This window comes from Gallus gallus, chromosome 22, assembly GCF_016699485.2.
Source record: "Gallus gallus isolate bGalGal1 chromosome 22, bGalGal1.mat.broiler.GRCg7b, whole genome shotgun sequence".
Classification (NCBI taxonomy): Eukaryota; Metazoa; Chordata; class Aves; order Galliformes; family Phasianidae; genus Gallus; species Gallus gallus.
In genome coordinates this window covers 1,067,198-1,074,586 of record NC_052553.1, presented here as the reverse complement: position 1 = coordinate 1,074,586, position 7,389 = coordinate 1,067,198, and positions in this window count along the sequence as shown.

Here is a 7,389-nt window from a genome sequence, read left to right as displayed (position 1 = left end):
AGAGTCCCACCGCTTTCAAAAGGCACTGAATGAAGTTCTTACAGACCTCTATGGGCACTCAACTGCCCAGCACAAAGGCATGGCCAGCAGACACAACAAGCAGGTAAGCAGAGTTTGCTCGTTCTTGCCTGGGCAATAGCAAGCTCCCAGATCTTATTCCCTGGGCTGCTGTTCCAGCTCAGGCTGTGCAAACCCTGTTACTTTCCCACCAGCACCACACCCCACTGAGCCAGCACTGATTTGCACCAGTGCAGAACTGCAGCACTGGGCACTGAGCTCATTTCACCAAACAGAACACCACTTTGCTGACACTCAGGACTGATGAGAAACCCATGAGAGTTTCTTGGCAGGAAAGAACAGCCTTAATAACTGTGCAGCGCTAATTATAATAACTAATGGTCTGACACCACGTTGCCTTTGTGCTCCAAGTAAATTCTACCATTGCTTTGTTTTTGCTGCATACAAATCTACTTTGCATTGTTTTTTGAAAACAAAGCACAAGCAAAGAAAGAAATCCAGAGTAACAAAGTAATAGAGTAAACACCAGAAAACACTCCTTCAAAGCAACAAGTAAGCACGAAGCAATGCAGGAACGCTGCTATTCAGTACAGCCTATTGTCATAGGGTCTTTGTTTCACTACAGAAGAGATCGGCTGATCACTCATTTAGTGTGAGGGGAAAATAAATGGGCAGATTGAGGGGGAAAACAATCTATGTTCACATTTCTCACCCCCAAGTGCAGCTAAGACTCCTTAGAAAGACTTTATTTTAAGGGCTGCAAGGTCTCAATCATCCCCACATTTGAATCTGATCTTGCACAGTGCAGAGGACTTCTGGGTTTCACTGTCCTCCCTGGAAGCATTAACATCTCCCAAAGCAGCCAATGCAATCCCCATACTAACACAACCAACTTCCTCCCATCCTTGTGCTTTCCACCTTAGACTGCTTTTTCTGGTCCTGGACTTCAGGTACATAAAAAAAATTTAGGGCTCCTCTTGGTGGATGTATCATCTCTTCTGTTGGCTAATAATGTAAAAGCTACAAAGCAGGAGACTGCAATGCATTAGACCAAGGCTGGTCACAGAACAAATTAATTATGAACAACCTCAAACTCATCCCTTCACACTCCGGACAGAGCAAGTGCCAGATCTCAAGGACACAGCTGAGGACCATTGCTGAGTCGATGGGAGTTTTTACAATGATCTCAGAGGGAGAGAGAAAGGGAAAGGATGAAAGCTAATGTAATGAGAAAGGTGACTTACCCAAGTGGTAGAGCTAGGAACAAACAAGGTTCCCTTCTAAGGTCAACACTCTAGTCACCAAGTTATACTGCCTAGAGTTTATTTGCTTGCACAAATAAGCAGAATGCCATGGGATCCAAGGAGGACTATATTTCTTTACAATAAGAACACCTTTTAAGTAGGTACCCTATAGAAATGCACATGACAGGCTACTTCCCTCAGACTCCCCACAAAGGAAAACAGGGTTCAAGATTGTCCAATTGGGAATCTTTCCATGCATGGTTCTCTTGGTTTTGGCAGCTCTCATCCAGGAGAGCATTACATCACCTGGCTGGATCCTTCCAGCCATCAGCATGGGAACAAGCACCCCATAGATCTGAAAGCCTGCAATACCTCTTAACAGCGCCTCTGAATATGCAGCCTGTTCCCTCAGACTAAAATTAATAGCCTTATTGGCAGGATGACTCAGGGAGCTGTAGTTAGGCATGTCTCGTCTCCCTGCATTTGCAATGAGATTTCCCTGATTTATTTTATCTGCAGTAATTAAGGCAGCCTTTCCTCCACCACCATTACACTGTGAAGATTTAAAAATAACACAAGGAGCAGCAGTAGGCTAGACGAACAAGTCAGCAAGAAAACCACACCGGGCAGTTCAATTTCTGCTGCTTCAGAGCCCTCCTTGACTGCACAGCACAGCCCACAGTGTGGGGGTGAAGAGTCCAACCAGGACCCAACCCCACAAGTGGAAGTGGCCCCAGCCATCAGCACTTAATTATTCGTGATGCCATGCACTACTGCAGACTGTGCCCTCTTTGCACTGCAGAATTTCACACTTCTTTGGTACTGGGTTTTGTCCTTGCAGGGGGAGGGACACTCCCTCTGATGCTGCAAAGCTGGAGTTGCTGCAGCAGCTGCCACTGATTTGCTCTGGACTTTGGACATAGCCCTGTTTGGAATAGGAAACACAGCACCAGCCATAAAGTACTGCAGCTCTGCTGAGTTCTACATCCCACTTAGCCGCCCCCCCCCCCCCCCCTTGCAGTTATCTTAACCTTTTGCACACGATTTCTGTGCCGCAGAGCCATATGCAATTCAGTGACAGGCTCATAGCCCTAAGGGTAGAAATTAGAGATGCATTTTATACAGCTGTCAAGGTTTCCTCAAAGCTTTGACAGAGCTCTGCAGGGCTGGATCCTGCAAGAGTGAACAGGAGCATTTGTAGCTATTGCACCTTAGGGATGGCTTGGGGATTTGCTTCTCTGAACCTTCTATTAGTCCTTTTATTTTCCTTCTATTAGTCCCCTGATTTCTGCTGCTTTCCTTATTCTAAAACAGCCCTGTTTCATGCACTTAACAACTCAGCTAATTATGAGAAAGAATCACAGTGCAATCTTGTGCTAATGAAGGATTCTGTAATTTTTCTGGAACTCTGATGTGAACATTGCAGTATCTGCTCCCTGAGGTTTTTTTATACCCTAAAACACAACAAAACACTAAAAACACAAACCATGTTCCTGGATATGTACCCACTGAAACACACACTTGCTGTTAGTCAGACTGTAACAAAAGTATAATCACACCACGACCTAAGCAGTAAGTACAAAGCAGAGCACCATAGACTCTCAGATAACACTGTCTCCTGTACTCTGCTCTGATGTTCATGTACAGGAATAAACCACATTCAATCCCCCAAGGGAAAACAGCACTTAGAGCTTTTGCCTTAATTTTCATACCGACTTCAGATAGATCCAAAGCATCTCAAGGAAGGAAAGGGTGATTTTCATTATCAGCTCCTCTGCTCTGTAGAGCAGACTTCACTGTGCTACACACAGTGCTGCCACTCACACCAAAGCAACGTGCCATAGTTGTAACTCAGCTCCCACTTACTCCCTCCCTACACAACTGCATAGAGAAGAGCAGCAGTGGTACCCCCAGACCTGTGATTTCTAACAGCTTTTTGGCTCACCATGTCAGAAGATGCACATCCTGTTCGTGACAGATGCAAGCAAAAGCCTGCATTCAGCAAATCAAAAGGAGAGAGACAACTTCACACCATTTTGGCTTGTACTGACTCAGCAGCCAAGCACTTTTTGCTCCATTTATTGCACATAGCATTGAAGTGCAGATTTAAGCAGCATATTAGCTACATGGGTCATCAGGTCCCTTGCTTCAAGGCAGAGCTGCCAGGAAGGAAATGCCCACCTTAATCAAATTACATACAAAATAACATTCAGTGCCTGAAGGTCTGTTTGTCTGCACAAGAGAAGCAACAAATCAGATGCACAAATGGGGTTTCACTCAGGATTGATCATTCCTTCGTGTCCTAATGGTAATTTATCTATGCACAGAGCCACACTGGAATTGAAAGTCCATGCTTTTATTCCAGACCATTAGTTGCACCTACACAGGGAATGAATGTATAGGAACTGGATCCTAAATAGCTGAGTTAAATTATTTCAATAAAAGCATTCATAACACAGAGCTGTATTGCATTTCATTAGTCATCAACTAAATACAGATTAAAGCATGACAAACTACAGTAAGCTCAGTATGCCATCAAGCCACCTCTCAGGCTGCTATAGGATTATTATCCATTCATTACAGCAATTAGCTTGATACATACAGTAACTCAGTATCAGCACGTACATCACAATTATAGAAGATAAGCACCTAGTTTTTCTTATCTTTCCTCTTTGCTTTTGCTCTATGGGTTGCATGTTAATTTATAGATAAAAAGCAAATATCATGATGCCAGAAAGCATTTTTGTCAGAAAACTTTCAAGTCTTGTCTTCATAGATAGGGAAGCCTTTCAGAAGCATAGCTGCAGATGCAACGCTGTTCACTTATAGATTCCATGGCAAAGCCCACAGGGCCAAACCACAGGAGATGCCAACCTGTGCCACAGGCCACGTTTTTCAGCAAAACAACTCAAACCTGGCTCACTTCTGGTTTGCTGCTTCCCACCACTAAGCAGCAATCTGCTGGTGTAAGCTGATCAACGTCCCTCATGTTCAGCAGACTGACGCCAGCCAAGGAAACGCTCGTCTATATTTAGCCATGAGATGTAAGAGCATAGGTAGGGAGACAGGAGATTTACACTCAGCCATCAGCAAAGCATCATACAATTTTTATAGCATCGATCCAAGCCTGAGTCCCCTTTAGTACCCTTCCCCTGAGCTTATAAATTCTTTCAGGTTTTTCATTGTTTTTAATTTATACACTGCAAAAAGCACAGATGCTTCCCACAAAAGCCACATCACATGAATTAACATTTCCTGAGATCACTAATGATGAAGTGAAGCATTGCCCAAACTCAAGGGAAAAACAGCCCTGAGTCTGATTTCAAATTCCCATTAGAAACCCTTCAATTAGTTTCCTGGAATCTTTTTCTTCCTCCCAATACACAATAGCAGGAGTTAGCCCACTTACTAGAAAGTATTTCACTGTAGCATATGCAACTCATGCTGCCATCACGGGTTTCAGAATCTGTGTGATGTGTTGAACTAACCCACTGAAAAGTAAAGCAGACATTGGAATATCCAATGGCATTCCCTAACTGTAAGAAATGATTGGGGCCCAAGACTCAAAACTCATGCGATCCCTCATAGGGATACCTCAATGAGGAGAGAAAGCTTTTGAGTCACCCCGCATTATTCTTAAGGCTTAAGGCCAATGGTTAACCCAAAAGTACCTATACAGAGCTGGTGGTGTGCAATTCACAGTGATGTTTTGTTTAAGAATTAAGCACCAGACATACGCAAATGGTTTGGATTAAATAAAGTAGATGTGATCCTAAGAATGCGTTAGTGTTAATTGGCACAGCTACATTGACTTCAGTAGGACAGTGTCAATTAGCTGTAGTTGATGGTCTGAAACCCACATGCTGAGTTCCAAGCAGATGAAAAACAGAAACGTAGGTTGCCTGTTCTGCACTTGGAAATGCACCTTTTGGATTAAGGCTGCAGACATGTAAAAATGGAGGTTCGTGGGATGGTGACATTCGAGTCACTACAAGGTGAGATTTGTGCCTCCAATTTAGGTTTATGTATTTGAAAAATGGCCTTGTTTATATCTGAAATAATGTAAGAGGATAAAAATATCCACATCATTTTCCCCCCACAGCCACATGAAATTAAACCCAAAAGTCATTTATTTACTGCATATGCTTATCTATAATATCTATTTATTATAACAATTACACCAGGGATTATACTGCAACAAATCTTGTGCATTATTAAAGCCTACAGGTTAGCAATTTCCCTAAGTAAACACCATACCAATGCCTTTTGCAGGGGAATTCATTTGAGTTGTCACTACACAATGAAAGGAACACTTTGCATTGGGATCTTTTACAAAAGGTGATGAGGGAGGAAGGACAAAATACAGGAGAAAGATTTCTGGTGGTGTTGCTGAGTAGGATGCAACATCATGGCTTCCACTGAAATAAAAGAGTAAATATTCTTTATCTGTCTGAAAACAGACATTTCAGGGATTGGTTAGAAAGTGCAAATCCACCCTTAATCATTCTGCCTATCTGGGGATATGTAGCAATAGGTTTTGCGAGGTGGATGTGAGATCATCTCAGAGAGGCTACTAAGCATTCCTCAAACATGAAATCCTCACCTGAAATCCTCAGCCAATGAGTGAAATCTTATTTTCTTGGACACCAGACATCCACAGAGGAAGAGGAAAGTGGATGCTTAGATCCGAGAAGAGCCAAAAATGAAGTATTGGTGCATTTAGAATACAGAACAGAAAATTAGAACAAGAGAAATAACTTAATTCTAAGAAAAACATGGAAATTCCTTGAGATTACTCTGAAAAAAATTGTGGTATAATGATTTTCGTTCTAGGCAAGTCCAAAGCAGAAGAAAAACACAAACTTACATGTGCACCAGTACCTAATATTTGCTTCTATTTTGCATAGTATATATCAGATGTGATCTTGGACTATAAGCAAGGCACATGAAGTGTGACTGATTACAAATTTTAATGGATTTTCTTATCCATTCACCTTCTAATTGAAGTAGAGTGTTATATATAACCTTGGCCAATAGCTCCCCATCTATTTTGCCTCTCTTCTGAGGGATATGCAAATCAGTTCATCAGATTAATAAAAAATGGAAAAACAACCACACACCTAAAGAGAAAATCTGGCATTGCTTCGCCTTTCAACACATAATCTTAAGCCTTTATTTGATATGACCTAAAGGCCACCGCTTCACCATGACTTGTTCTTACACATTACTGCAGCCACCATCCAGTAAGAACTCCTACAACAGCACATTTGAACCGCCTTTTGTTTCAGAGCATCTCCAGGAATCTGCAATTAATTCCCTAATGTAACTGCCTGTCGCATTTTAGCAGTCAATTTGATTGATTACATTTGCTTCCAGCTCTCAGATGTGATAAAGAGATGTAAAAAGCATAACTAAATATTTATAATTCATGCCCTGCACATGCACCTACCTGCTATGTGCAGAGCCATGTAGGTATTTAAATATAGAAAAATCAACATCTCAAATTAAGATTCACGACTCATGCAAAGCTTCATATCTGACCATAATAAGAAAGCTGCAATTACTTCTTGAAATAGTGTGGAAGAGGAGGAGGATCCATTTCTTAAACACAGCAACTGCTGTCAGATAACACTTTCTTGCTACACTCAGGTGAGCAAGAAAGAAAGATCCCAAATGAGGCATCCTCCAGTCTTACATCTATGCCCATCCCTGGCTGTTGTGAGAACTTGTGGGTCCGTATGTTGACAAAAATGACAAATAGAGATATTATTTCTAAGTCAAAGTATCAGCAAAGGATCAAACAATGGGCTTTGACAGATCTCTACAGCAGTAGTAAGCAAAAAACGACTAATTGGTTAATTTATGGCAGCACATGCAACTTTCCCTTTATGCTAATTTAATCAATGCTGAAACTTTAACTTTTTTTTCTCCTTCCAATGATCAGATCATCAGCAAAATGCCCCGGAACAGCCACCTGACAACTTGCTTTATCAAAAGGAAATGGCTACAAGTAAAACAAATTATTAAATGACAAATCCTTGTGGTGCTAGATCTAAATGAGAATGATTGAAGACATGTGGGCATAGAGGGCAACAGCTAGCATGAGATAATTAGGTATTGCTGCACT